Source organism: Stegostoma tigrinum, chromosome 10 (assembly GCF_030684315.1).
Source record: "Stegostoma tigrinum isolate sSteTig4 chromosome 10, sSteTig4.hap1, whole genome shotgun sequence".
Lineage (NCBI taxonomy): Eukaryota > Metazoa > Chordata > Chondrichthyes > Orectolobiformes > Stegostomatidae > Stegostoma > Stegostoma tigrinum.
Window position 1 is genome coordinate 71,006,226 of NC_081363.1, and position 15,365 is coordinate 71,021,590.

The 15,365-nt window shown below is 41.4% G+C and overlaps 1 protein-coding gene across 18 annotated transcripts in view; it reads right to left on the reverse strand.

The window, feature by feature from the left end:
• Window positions 1-15,150, reverse strand: part of LOC125455632 (alpha-(1,6)-fucosyltransferase) — a 658,909-nt gene extending 643,759 nt beyond the window's left edge. For 10 of the 18 annotated variants that reach the window (XM_048537870.1, XM_059649243.1, XM_059649239.1 and 7 more), the window contains exon 1: window positions 14,799-15,148. The gene's annotated coding sequence lies outside the window, so the exon portion shown is untranslated. Of the gene's footprint in view, window positions 1-1,028; window positions 1,144-14,089; window positions 14,109-14,446; window positions 14,598-14,798 lie in introns of those variants that run through there. The other 8 variants (XM_059649254.1, XM_059649252.1, XM_059649251.1 and 5 more) reach the window with 5 other exon arrangements.
• Window positions 15,151-15,365: the final 215 nt, after the last annotated feature.

Consider the following 15,365-nt stretch of genomic DNA (forward strand, 5'->3'; position numbering starts at 1 on the left):
TTAGCAATTCCTTCATTCAAGGACAAAAGACGAGACAAAGTTATGGACATGTGAAGAGAATGACAGACCTACAGATAGTCGCACAAACTGTCCAATGTCTAAGCACACTTTGAACAATAAACGTGGAACTATTCTCCCCATCCATGTTGATGACATCAGTGATTTATCACACTAAAATCTGTTAAGAACTGACAAGATTTGGGAAATAGCCATTTCAAGATGCAAATCTTCACCTCTACTAAGTACTCTGCACCACAGATGAACACAGTAACAGGATCACAAAGAAAACCACAATTCAGCAGTTCTTACATTCAGATCCTTACCAAATTGCTAACAGTTAAATGAAATTAACTAACAAAACATACTTACATATTCTCATCCAATCTTATAAGTGATGCAAGACAACCTATTGAAAAATTAATTTTACAAACTGGCATTGTTTTACATTTTGTGCAAGGGCAAAGCATTGTTAAAAGCTGGTGTTTTTGTGATACCCCCTCTTCATGAGCATTGGCAGAAGCAAGAACAGCCAGCTCATGACCATTTCCTAAAATAATTGAATGCAAAGTCTTTGATAAGAGCATTGTAAAGATCAGAGCTTGGTGGTTTTCACCTCACTCCAGGCTGTTTTCAGTGAATGACAGCAGGAACCTAGACTTAATACTTATTTTTTTAAAAATATATTAGATGCAAAACTATTTGAGAATTGTTTTGGACCAGACCCGACCCCTTCAAAATATTTTGAGAAAGCAGAACCCAGAACCCAACTTCTTCATATTTAAAAAGCAGATGTGAATCGTCATTTTCCAGCAGCAATGTGACTGGTCCAACAACTTGTCATTAAGCAAAACAATTTATTTAAACATTATAGTTAAAATACAAACCAAAAGAAAGGAATCTAGAATGACTTAACTACTAGAAAACTTAACCAAATGCTAGATACAGTACTTAATTAACTGTTGCAACATAGTAACATCCCATAAACACAGCACGTTGGCAAAAAGGCAACTTCTGACAAAGATTCTTACATGCAGCTCTACCATCTGGGATGAAAAGGAAACAATCGAGAAGGGGCAGAGAAAGTAACAGCTGAGAATTGTTCACTGAAGCTTCCAGCTCTTGAGATCCTGAAGACTTCTGAAGCTATTGGGAAATAAAACAAAACCCAGAAAATTGAGTCAGAGAGCTGGCCACAAGTTACTTCCACTGTTCCAACTATTTTAAAAAATCCCAAAGCCTCATACGTTGTTTAGCTAATTTGTACGAGTAGCCAGTTCATCATCTTGGCATTACAACCTCTCAAAAAAAGGACAAAATGACCTTTCAAAATAACAGCATCGTCACGATAGAAAGTACTTTTTGAAGTGAATGAACCTGCACAGAACTCCAAGAGTAACCATCATGTGAAATGTTTTAGTGAGCTCAAGTGAGAAGATATTGCTGAAATATTTTCAATTCTGACTGTTGACTAATCTATTAGGATAAAAGCATAAAAAGGGCAACATTGTTTTGATGAACTGAGGCACATGTTGCTGAGGCTTGTTCTGTTGCACTCATCAACAGAATAACAAATTTGAAATCATCACAACAATTTTTCATCAATCAAATCATGTTGATATTTTGAATCTGATCCTTGGCAAAGCTGTCTCAGACATACAGGCAGTGCTTCAGCTGTACCTAACCTGAGTATTGCTCGAAAGTGAGACATGTTGCCAAAGCTGTGTGTCTTGCACTCAAATTCTCCTTTTCAGGAAGTCATCGCTCTCCCAATACTCTGCTCTCCATATCTGCACTTGCAAATATTCTTCCAGAGCGTGTTTTCTGTCTTTTCATTTGGGAAATACCCAACGTGGAGATGCATTTAAGCTGGCACAATGGTTTGCAAGACAGAGGATTAAGCATCTCGGACAGAGGGACTGCAGCTTTCCCTTTAAGTGCATTTGGAAACCACCTGCTTTTCTGAGGGAAGCAAAAAGATACAACTTCAGTCGACTGAAGAACACTGAGGAACACGCACATTTAATTATGTATAAACTTAAACGTGCCACTGCTAATATTATCTAACGCCTGTGCAATACTTTTCTCACATTTCCAAGTAAACCTAAAAACGTTGCAAGTTTATAGCTGTCTGGTCAATCGCACAGAACTGATTGTGCCAAACAACATTTCTGGTCCAGAAATGCCCAGCAATTATCATGGAATCCACTGCTATCAATATGGGGGTCACCACTGACCATCTTACACTTAACTGGTAATAACGACAGCTACTAGGGCATGGCGTTGGGGGGGGTGGATGCAAAGAGACATTCTAAAGCAGGACAGCCAGAGTCCAATGCACTCTTCAACCCCAAAAATAATACATTTGACAGTTGGTGCAAGTGCAATCAAGATGTTTGTGCATTGATATGGGGCAGGCAGAGGCAGTGTGTATGCAGCAAAAGCTATCAGTTTCAGCAATTTGTCAGGAGGCTGTACGGCTGAGCTGCAAAGCCTGAAACTGTGCCATAATACTGCTCTCGTCTGCTCTGACAGGTTCCCTACCTGTTGACCCCCTTTCATTGGGGCAGGGCATATGGCGGAGGATCTGAGTCGTCTCAGGAGAGGTGTGCGAGAGATTCAGAGAAGTCAGGCGGGGTGGGGGGGCGGGGGGGGAGAAATGCTGATTACTGTGTGCATGAATTGCTGAATGGGAGCTCGATCTAGTTACTGTGCAGTGGATGCCTCTGTGAATCATGTCACTGGCAAACAGCATGGTCAAAAACTAAGAGGTCAAAGAAACACTTATGCATTTTAAAATGCAGATTTTCATATTTGTATCAGGTATCGATTTTGATCCATAATACGCAAACCATAAAAATATATGCTCTGCATTACCGAAATAGTGTTTTTAAGCAGACCTCTGCATTCGCACTGATTTTGAAGTGTTAAAGTCACAACAGAACACAACATGGGAAGCACTGCAGCCAATTGTAACTAATTGCTTTCCCACAGACCGCAACATTTTGACAAGCCCAAATACTCTGTGAATGAGTAGAAGTGCCCAATGTTCTAGATCGAAGGTGAATTGAGCCAAAAAAAACAACAACAACCTTGGCCACAAACTACTGCTTTTTGCATTGCCACATTAGAAAAAAAAAGGGGGGGTGCGATTCTACTTTAATTGCAATTAATTCAGTCATCCACCTTTAACAGTTAACCAGAACCTGGTCACCTGTTACTTGAACTGATCCCTCGATAAAGTGAGTGAATACTTACCTTCTATTTCTGCCTCCCAAGTGAAATATCATACTGTCTTCAACAACGCATTACAACAGCTGACAGGAGTCAGAGCCTATAACACGAGGTTTGAAATATCTTACCACCATATGTGTAAGCTGCCTGTCACATTGACTATCCATAGGGAGGCAATGGCCTAGTGGTATTATCGCTGGACTGTTAATCCAGAGACCCAGGTAACATTACGGGGACCTTGGTTCGAATCCTGCCACGGCAGATGATGGAATTTGAATGCAATAAAATATCTGGAGTTAAGAATCGCAAGATGACTGTGAATCCATTGTCAATTGTTGGGAAAAATCTATCTGGTTCACTAAGGTCCTTTAGGGAAGGAAACTGCCATCCTTACCTGGTCTGGCCTACATGTGACTCCAGACACTGAACTGCCCTCTGGGCAATTAGGGATGGGCAAAAAATGCTGCCTTGCCAATGATGTCCTCTTCCCGTTAATGAATAAAGGAAAAACAATATAATGAATAAAGGAAAAACAATACAATGATAAAGTGCTCTATTGGCTAGAGAGTGCCTGAAGATTGAAAGGCACTGATAGCCAACTAGCTCAAGTGTAATCCTTCCCTAAATTGCAGATTCAATTTTTAGCTACAATTCCAGTGTCAAAGCATTCAAAATTTAATTCTTGTGTCCTTTCACTGTATTTTTCACTGCTTCTGCTTCCCCCAAACCCACACTCATCCACATTCTCTGCCTGAAGAGACAGAGTGAAAAATCCTCCCAAGATCATGTCAGATGTTGGTTCAGATCCTGCTTAGCAGAGGTGCACACATGGCTCAGAGCTATGTATTTGTATTTATTAGAGGCAAGGGGCTTTATCAATGCCAGTATTTGTGGTAGCAGCCTTTCAACCTTCCAGAAGTGGAATACCAGTCTCCATTTGGTTACATTTTCTTCAATTGAAATGCAGCAGCCACCAAAAGCCATTTTTTTAATCCGCTCCATAGCGATGAATGTTATTGCTTTTTTGCTCACTGTTCATGTACAAAGTCAAATTGGGCTGGCATGAAAGAAAGAGCACACAATTCATAAAAAGTACATGGTCATTTTAGCTCAGTACATAACAGATCTCATAAACAGGCCTTTGGATAAGTTGAAGTCAGCATCCTGTTTATACATTCAGCAATGTGGCTAAGAGGACAAGCACAACAAACTCCTCTACTGACTGGAGGGGTTATTTTTAGGCTAGAAGCAGCCTATACGTGAAGTTCCTTTATGTTCCATTGATTATATATTTCCAAACATTTGAATGACAAATAGCCTGTGTGATATTCAGCTCATCATGAGCATGACAATTCTTTCCATTATGGAGACTTACCAGTGTAGTCGCTTGGAAAGTTTTAGACATGTTCTAACAGGAAAGAAGTGACACATTACGTTGAAAATAGACTCAATGGGATTTTTTTTTTCCTTTTACTCATTCAGAAGATGGGACGTTGCGAGCTAGGCCAACACTTGTTACCCACCCGAAATTGTTTTTGGGAATGGGGTGATGACCTGCCTTCATGAACCACTGCAATTCTGAGGTGTAGCGATACCCACAGTGCAATTAAAAAAGGGGGATTAAGGATTTTGACTCAGTAACAGTGAAGGAACGATGATGGATACAAGGTCATGGGTTGGCGAGAGTCTTGGGAGAAACTTTCAGTTGGTGGTGTTCCCATATTTCGATTGCCCCTGCTCTTCTGTGAGTAAAGATCATGAGTTGAAGAAGTCAAATAAGTATCCTCTGTCTCTTTTTCTGCTCAATAAGTGTTAATGCTACTAGAATGTTCAAACTGTTATCTGGTCAACTAACAGATGGGCATTTGGAAATCAAAGATAAAGTTGCCTGTTTTCTTCAATTCCCCTTTTGGCAAGATAGCCTCATTTACTAATACAATCAACCGTCTCTCAACTCAAGAATAATATCTACTCAGAAGATGCGAGTTTCTGCCACTGGTTCACAAATGGCTGAACAAGCTGATTCTTGACCGACAGATCTCTGGATGCAGGGTTTGTTTCGTTTTCTTTATTTCTCAGTCTCATTGATAAAATAGTGTTGGTGATCTAGCTGAATGAGCGTGTTGTAACCAGTTGGTGCAATTAGTAGCCCACTCTTGCTGGTTACTCATATCCATGTTGCCATGCTTCTCGGGGAACTTCGAAGTGTTGTCCCCTGGAACACTGGCTGTCTGAGAAAACTCGGACCTGGCGAGGAGACATATTTTCAGTCAAGCAGAAACAGTGGTCTGTCCATCTGATTTGACTTTGCACAAGTTTTGTCTCAAGGCTTATGGAGCAAGCTTCAAATGGAGGACAACAACATTTGAGAGACTGTTCTCCCCTTAATGCTATGGTTATGACAGCGAACTTGCCGACGGAACTTCTCTGGAATACTTATTTGATGTTGATACACAGACCAGGTCTCCTTGCCAGAGTGTGGTTATGATAATTGCTCTGTGCACGACGACTATTTTTGACATTGTTGTCAATTACTCACTGCTGTAGTTATCAGAAGAACAAACTGACATCTCTGATCTGGCAGCAGTCTTGCAAATCTGGTGCAGGGTACGTAATGACACTGTAGTCTATAGATCATTTAAATGTCTATTGCAACCGACTCAGTTTGTCATCAAGGGTTTGTCACAGAAACAATTGAGTTTGAAGTGCTTTCCATCTTGGCAGCATACTCAAACAGGGGGCAGTTCATCTTTGATGACATGAACTGCCACCATCAGGGAGACTGCAAATATCATGGAAGCTAACACATAGCTTTGCTTGCCCCAAATTCAGACTTTGAAGGAGTGTATTTCTGATCTCAAGATAATTGCTGTCAGAGCATCTTGAAGTAGTTGGAGCATCATGGGAAAGTTTCTTGGGCATCCAGAATGTTACAGCACACGCCAGAGATCCTCAAGTTACTGAGTGAAATGCTTCGGTCACATCAATGCAAGCAAAAGCTCCTGGTGTTGTTTTTGACATTTTTCTTGCACTTGTCTGGTGATGACCAAGGTGGCAGGTCCTCAGCACTACCATCACATGAACATATCCCATATCTTACGGGTTCTGTGAACAACTGGTTGTTTTCATATGGGATTGTTTTTCTGGCTCTGCACAAACATAAGGCGGAAGAAATAGGAGTTAACCATTTGATCCGTCAAGCCTGCACCATCATTCAAGAGGATCATGGCTGATCCACTATTCCTCATCCTGCTGTCTTTTCCCTTTGATTCCCAACCCTTAAAATATAGACTGGGATTCTGACCCCACCCCCCAGCTCTCTGTGGCAAGGAGTTCCAAAGATTCTCAATCCTCAAGAAATTTCTCCTTACCTCAGTCTTAAGTTGGTGCCCCTTTATTCTAAGGCTACGCCCTCTGGGCCGCATCTCTCTGTGGAAGCATCCACTCTGCATTTAGCCTCCAGTCCCTTTAGAGCCCTCTGCATTTCAATGAGAAGTCCCATACAGGGTGCTTACAGCCAAAAGATTTCCATCTGGACCTTGCTGGATTTTAATATATTATTGTTTGTTCAGTCCTGCAAATTGCACACAGGAAAACAAATCTTTGCTACTCAAAAAAGCTGCATTATTCTGCTAATTAAGAAAACCTACGTGATTTTATTATTTTCCAACTTCTTCGTCAACCAGTATCTTATACTAATTTCTAGTTCAAGATAAACAAGGGGATTGTAGATAGGCATATTGGAAATAAATATACAGTAATTTAATGGAGATCTATAAACTAATGATTTGAATACAAATTGATGAAGTAAATCACATATTTCAGGCATGAATTATCCAGATCCACACAATGCAATGTTCAATTTAATATAATTAGCATTTGACAACAAATTCATCCAGAAAGCTTGAAACTAAGTTTTTTGATGTCATATTTAATTAAAACATCTGATTGAAAAGTGAATAATTGGATTTGGTTCATAAAACAGCACACTTGTCAGATAGAAGCTCATCTTCACTCAAGATCAAATTTCAATTCACAAATAAATGGGATTGCATAGGAGGTCGTAAATTAGCAGACAATGATGCGCTCAAAAAAATTGTGCACAGCAGGATTTGAGAATAAACATGTGTTGAGCAAAGTTCTTGGCAAGAGTTACGTCATCTGCCAGGCCTTGCATCATTGCTTGATCTAGAACAAAACAAAAATCAAGCCTCAGACAGCTTTCTGCTTTCAAACACTACATTATATGGGCAACTGCCCATCGAAATCTACCAACTGCATAAGCTGGAGGGCCCACTTTGGGCTCCCATAGTGTGGACAAATTTCATCCTTCCATTTAAACATCAGGTCTGTTCTTACTTGGTCCTGCTCACTTCCCACATCTGTTACCATTAATTAGACAGAGAAAGTGACATTTGAGATAATCAAGCAGTGTGCATGTTTCCACGTAGTGCAGGGTTGGAGTCATCATGAGATTGGGGTTCCATCCTTGGAACTAAAATTCTGCATCTCATGTCCAACAGCCAAACCATTCCCCCGAAAGCCTGCTCCACTCAGTCATTGTGGCCAATTTTCAGGATACTGCTTTAAAAAGACAAAAGCAACAACTTGTGTTGACTGTCCCTATGTACAGGGAAGTCAAGCCATTTTAGAGTTAAGATTTTTCAACGTTATCTTATATCTCATGTAAAAATTAATCTAGCTTCTCAGGAATTACAAATACCCCAAAATTCAAAACCAAAATCTTACTGGAGATAATTAGAATGTTAACATCATGAGAACTGTCAAAGCGCACTGTTTTATATGCCATTTTCATCAAGGCTCTTGTCTTTCTAAATCAGGGCTTGATAATTCATGTCAATTCTTTAGCATAATGTTGTTTGACAGGAGATGGACCTCCTTAGTTAATACATCCATAAACCACCCCAAAAGGGAAAAGACAGCCATACATCTAGTCAGTGTTAACAGTGATAAAAGCAACTATTTATGTCATGTCTTTAAATTCAAAAAAAAGAGGAACCTCCTAAATATCACAGGCATAAAGTAAAAATAAGCACTAGGCCAGTAGAGAGAGGAGGAAGAGTGGCCATAAATAAAACATCTGCACTTCAAAACGTGAGCCTCTCATTTCGTTTTTCCAACAATGTTTAGAATACAAAAAAAATCAGAAATTTCTGGTTTTAATTCTACCTGAACCAAATCTTGCGTACTTTGGCAATTTCTTGTGGCTAACAATTCTAAATTATTGCTGCTGCTAAGACTGTGTGGACGTCTCGCAGTCTTCACTCCTCAGGGCTGCTGCAGTCTGTTCCCTGCTACATCACCACCATCTTCTCAGTGCTGTGGTTTCAAAACTGAAAGCTAAATCTCCCCACTCAACAAGCTCATTCGTGGCCTTAAGCAATGACTTAAAGAAATCTGAGCAGGTTAGTTCTGAAGCCATTGCCACTTTGCAGAAATTGAAGTGGAATTTTGTTGAGGCATGAGGTTTGGGGGCTGAAGTCTCATCTATTAAGAGCTGATCAGAGGTCAGACACTGCTCCACTCACCAGTGACAATGGAGGACGCCAAAAGATGCTGCCAGAAAGCCAGATTACAGAGTCGCAGAAGCACAGGGAAACCCTGGTTATATTTAATATATGTTAGGTCATGGAGTTTCATGAATTGGGGCTGCCGGGAGAAGGGAGAGCAAGGGTATTACAACAAGGGCAGGGTCTTTCCTCTCAGCAGCCAACCACACACCCCAGTGCCCCCACCTAACGTTCAAACCCTCAAACAGGCACTGAGGCCTCACTCAGTGAAGGATGAAAGGTCAACCACAGCCTTTCCAACCACAAGCTAATTCTGCCTTTGCCAGTCTCCCGTCAAGAAACCTGCACGCCTACCCCAGAGGGCAGGTTTCAGTGAGACTGATCGGACCACTTCACGGATTAGACAATGAACCACTGCATTCATAAGAGGGGAAAAAATGGCGTCTACCGTCCCATCCGTGACACTAAATTCAAAAACAAATCTGACCAAATCAACCGTCCAGCTTACGCAAATCTTTATTCCGATGTGTCCCAACATTGCAACACGCACCTCTCTACTACTTGATTTATTTGTAGAATCATCTTTCAGCTGCTTTCTGACAACAGTCCAACATTGGATGTAGCCATCAGGGAATTTCTGTCACAGAGACCAGATACCAGAAGTCTGATTTTAATTTCTTCCCTACACTCCCCACCACCCCCCCACCATTAGCTTATATTATGATGTGAAGGCCTTAGTTATTTATCTTTTTGAAGCATTAATATGAAAAAGAAATTACAAGTCACAACAAGTTCAGCTGAGATTTCTGGGCATCCTCTCTTCCAAAACTTCTTTTCCAGTCACAAATTTGGCACAAAAACAATGACAATTTTACATCATGCTGATGTAAAAAAATTTGACCAGTAAGAAACAATTACTCTTTCATGTCATAGTATCCACTAGAAATGAATTGGCCAGCTGATGGTTCTCATTTTAGCATTTGATTCTGAACATTTCCATGAACTTTAAATCCAAACGATTTCACAAGGAGCTTTGCGCAGTAAAAAAGTTCCATTAATTCTTGGAAGTACTCATGTCTGAGTATTCCAAGGATTACTGAAAAATAATGTTGAATCATCATTTTAAACAGATGCCTTTGTTTTTCAGGAAGTTAAATAGTAACCCCCAAACAGGTTGGGTGTGCCATCTGTACCCAGTACTATGAACAATGAACTTCGATTCTGACAGTTCAATCTTGTCGCAGTCCGACTTTTTAAAACTATGGCACGTTTGATTTCTTCCGAGAGAGAATATTTACACTGTCAGATAGACCGAAAATGTTAACTTTAAGAAATATCTTACTGTGGCTTCATCTTGTCACATATTATTAATATATGTTATATTATATATTATTAATCCTAACCCTATTACATCACAAAAATCAGACAAAGCCTGGTATGTTACAAACAAGTACATGAACGACTGAAACCAAAAAATTGTCACTTCCAAGTCCACTCTGCGAGGGACAACACAGGTGTGCAGTTGTCCAAAATCTGAACATTTTCCTAATCTTTGTCATGCAAACATGGCGCTTTGAAGTATTGTGCAAAAACAATACCTGTCAATCATGCTTCTTGTACATCATAATGACAAAACTAGGAAAACTGCCTCTTCAATCATAAAGACATTGCATCTCATTTGTTGTCCAGTTCTTTCTGACCTAAAGCAATGCTTCCCAAACTATTTTCAATCTCACACCATTTGACACTTAAAAATTAACATGCCCATGAATAGACAGGAATACAGCAATTTAACATTCAGCATATTAAAAAACCGTTTACATGCTATGAATAAACATATATGAATGTGAGAATATGCTTTTAATGTATTTTGTAAAAAGCCTTTATGTTTTAAGGTTTTAGGCTAGCTCTTGTACTTTCCTTAGAAGGTTCAAGACCCATCAACCCACCCCAGTAAAGTTGCCAGAGTCGTGTTATTGTAAAGCCTGAAGCACACCCGCATGACCTCCTGGTTTCTGTCTGAGTCAGACAAGCTGTTCTCACCATGCTAAACAAAAACACATATCCAGGCCTACTCAGGATTTGTGGTACATCTTTCGTCCTTGAATTTTATGCACACAGTCTCACACCTCCAGTAACACTCTTCCAAAAGCCTCACTCAGTTCCACTTTATCTAATCATTAGCTGCAGTGTCTCGAGCATGGGTTTCTCTTCACAACCTTGTTGCTATCATGAGACAGCTTTGGTCGCTTCATCTTCATCATTAACATGCTCTCTCTTGGCAACATCACACAAACTTGCAGCCAGCTTCCACAACCTCATCAATAGTACCCAATCCTGTTTCTCAATCAAATTGCTTATCACTATCACTTGGAGAGGCAGTTGTAGGTCGAGCTGTCCTATGCATCTGTTATCCTTGACTTATTTTCTTGCAGAAGTTGCAAGTTTGGAAGATGCTGTCAATAGAGCCCTGGGCAGTTGCTGCAGTGTGTCTTGTATATGGTAAACATTGGTGCCATTACGTGCTGGTGGTAGAGGGAGTGAACTGAGGGGACAGTCACTCCATCAGTCAAGCAGGCTATTCGGTCTTAAATGGCTTCAAGACTTTTCATGTCATTAGGGCTGCACTCAGCAAAGTATTCCATCACAGTTACAGTTTGTGCCTTGTGGATGGCAGAAAGACCTGGGACGTTAGGAGGAGATTACTTGCTCCAGAATGCCCAGCTTCTGACCTTCTCTTGTACCCCAAGCATTTGTACAGCTTATCTGAATTCAGGAATGCCATGTGTGTTGGAAAGCCAGAGGGCTGATGATGGCAATTGCCTGATAACTGTTAAACCAATTAGCTCACTCACTGCACTGATTTCAGAGCTCAAAGTTGTATTACAAGAATTATGCTTCACTATATCTAGTGGGATTACTGCCTAAGTGGAAGCAAGAACAGCATATCACATGGAAATCTTTTACCAGATCTGAACTTCTTCCTACTGCTACCATCGGCAGCTCAGGCTAGCTTAATTTAGGATATCTGGTCGGCATAGACAAGTTCAACCAAAGAGTCTCTTTCCACGCAGTACATTGCTTTGACTGTATCCAATATCTACCGCCTGCCACCAAGTGCTCGGATGTCACTCTCGGTTATAATAATGCTTAAACATGGGCTGAAGGCAACCCACAGCAAAAACATGCCTGAAAGGAACAGATTTTTAATCACAGTTTAAAAGCCAACGAAAAAAAAATAACAAAGTGTGGAGCTGGATGAATTAAGCGGGCCAAGCAGCATCTTAGGAGCACAAAAGGATCTAGGCCCAAAACATCAGTTTTTGTGCTCCTAAGATGCTGCTTGGCCTGCTGTGTTCATCCAGCTCCACACTTTGTTATCTTGGATTCTCCAACATCGGCAGTTCCCACTACCTCTTAAAAAAATATAAAAACATGCTCTCCTTTAATATCCACCCTCCCACCAGAACACTTGGCTGACAGGTTTGATATATACAGCAAGTGATTGAATAATGTAAAACCTGAAATAAATCATACATTTGGTACACTGATCTGTACATTGTAATATCCCTTCATAGTTATCCTCAAATTTTACCCGAGCCCATCAGTATAATTTCACCTTGGTAACCAGGTTAGAAATCACTCTCTTTGGCACCAACTAGGTTAAAAACACAGACAAACACATTGGTCCCATGGTTACGACCACCATTGCTAAGCCATCAAGTACCTGTAAAATACTATTTAAGTGCTAACACACTTAAATAGTAAACACACAGTCTCTCAGCCTGAAACCTGGTCGGATTTTACTTTCATTTCCGATCGATAAATGCATCGCTTTGCTTACTAAGACAGCATCACATAAATTTGAGGCACAGATTTCAGCAAAAAGATTCAGATCAAAGGACATGTAATGTCTAAGATTTTCTCACTAGAGATGAAAACAATCTCTACTCCAATCAACAAATAACACCATGCATTTACAATATGGCATTCAGGTGAACTGTCACTTTTGCAACACTTTTTTATAAAAAAGTAATTAGTTATGCACACAATTCAGAGACGGCACTATGTACACAAGAAAGGCCATTCAACTCACACTATTTTGAACAGACGTAATGCTTTCACTTCAACTTCCCTGATCATTAAGTCGCTGTCATCATCCATCACCTGAAATGCAATGCAGTGCCGAAGAGGATGGTGGAAGCAGGCACAATGGAAACTTTCAACAAAAGAACAGCACAAATACTTGAGAAATAAACAAACCTTGCAGAGCTTTGGGAAACAGCACAGGACTGAAAAGAAGCGCATCGTGCTTTCAAAGATCACCAGCACAATGGGCTGACTGGCCTGCTTCTGTGCTGTTTAATTGTATGTTCTTAATATCTGATTGAACTTTCTTTCAGCAACTTAATTTATCATGACGGACTTACTTTCCTGGTTTAAACCAAGAATACATATTATTATATATGATGCACTATTTCACCAGTAGTCAGTTCGACACAAAAACAAAACATCACACGTCCAAACAAGAATCTTGAGAGGTTCCAATACTTCAGTGAGAACGCGCATGACATGAAGTTGCTCTTAAAATGAACCTTAGCTCCTAAACAGGTTCAGAAGCTAATCCTACACCAGTCACAGCACTTGTTCTTGACCGTTTGGTCATTTCTAACTGCGTTTCAGTTAGCTGATGTATCTCACTCTGCAATTGCTCGCATATTCACAGTGTTCATCTGAACCGTACCTACTGCTGAGTAATACTAAATGACGGTAATTGCATAAAACCTATTTATAGGACATTGGGGCACATTTGTAATATCCCAGGCTGGAAGGTCCGGCTTGGGTTCAAGTCCCACCTGTTCCGGAGATGGGTGATACCACATCCGAACAGCTCCTTTCCTGTCTTAACCCAAGCCTCGCCAGCACTTCTAGGTTCACTCCAAGTTTTGCATACACCCATTCCGCCTGCTGCGAGAACAGACAAATCAATTTGCTCTTTGCGCCATTCATTACATGGAGACTGTCGCCGGGGGCCTATGAATAGCACCTTCTTCCCCCGGCGGCGCTAACCTCCCGTTCAGCTCCCCAGTTAACAAGCGTCCACTCTGGGCATTAAAGTGCACTCTGACACATCTGGCCACGAGCTGAATGCATTTCAAACTTCTCCTACTCATTAAAATTGATACTAGTCCCCGCCAAAAGTCGCCGTTCCTTTGGGTTTAATCCAGAATCCACCACACTTCTCAAGTCAAGAAGAGGTCATTTTCCGCTTAAGCGTTGTCTATTTCAGGTTGGAAATCCACACGCGCCCTGGTCAGATACTGTACCTGACAGAACTTCAGCGGAGGCGGCGGCACAGCAGGAAAGCCTCCCCTTGTGGTATATCTCTAATCCCGTTAGTTCACACTGAAACCAGTCACCAATTTCAAACGTGAACCCGCCTTCAAAAGTAAAACCCACCCAGCCTAATTTAGCAGCCATTCCCATGTGACGTACAGAACAAAATCGCTCCTTCCGAGATGTAAACATGTTCTTTACAGATTAAAACTACACAGAATTTTATATCTTTTTGAAAACATCCATTTCCCCAAAATGAATTCTCCCCTCAAAAAAAAACCTTGTCGACTTTGAAGCACTTGAGAGAAATCACAGATAAAAGGCAAAATAACTCATGTTTACCCTACCTGCCTGGAATGAATAACCAATAAGCATTTTTTTTAAAAAAGGGCCTTCTTTAAACAGCAAGTCCTTCCAGCTCAGCGCACTGTTAAGTCCCATTGCCTTTTCCCCTTCCCCACTGAGTGTTATGCCAACATTGAAGAGCCCGGGCCCCTGCTGGAGTTAACGGTAAAGCAGATGGGGGTGGATAGTGATGATGTCTAAAGCCGCCGACCGCTATTTCCTGGGAGGAGCAGCATCAACAACAAGAAGCAGCAGGGCCGGCAACAGAGAGCTCCAGCTTGGTATACACTGCTCGTCCCTGCCCGCACAGAGGAGTAAAGCAGCGATACACACACAGAGATACGGGGTACAGACCTGCCACTCCGGGTCAGGGAGGCTCCGGGCTCCGCTTAGCTCTGAGGTCGCTTCCTTTCCCCGTTCGGTTGAAGGATGTTTTCTGTGTATGTAAATATGCACATTAGACGGTGGATCCACTGGTGTTTGATCGCGTCAGGCAGTATTCGGCGGAAACAGGAACTCCGAAGGGGCTGTATGTGTAAGAGGATCACAGATCAGCACCAGGAACCTTCCGTGTAACGGGAGAGGCAGCGAGCTGCCAGAGTGTGAGTGAACAGAGAGAGAAAAAGAGGGGGGAAGCGCTGAGCGGTACTCTGAAAGCTCAGCCCATCTCCCAGGCACACACAGACTGTGCGCATGTCTCCCCCCCTACTCTTTCCAATCCTGTTCTACGCCAGGAATCACATGGGGGGGGGGGGGGTGCTGCCCGCGGAGAATTTACAACATGAACTGTTCGAAATCCCGTCCCGCCCTGCTCCTTACTTACAGTTTCACGCGCCGTAAACATGTTTCACTGGCTGTGAAGGAGTATTATCAATTTACTCTTTTGAGAAGCTGAGTAAGAGATGACTTTGCATAGAAACT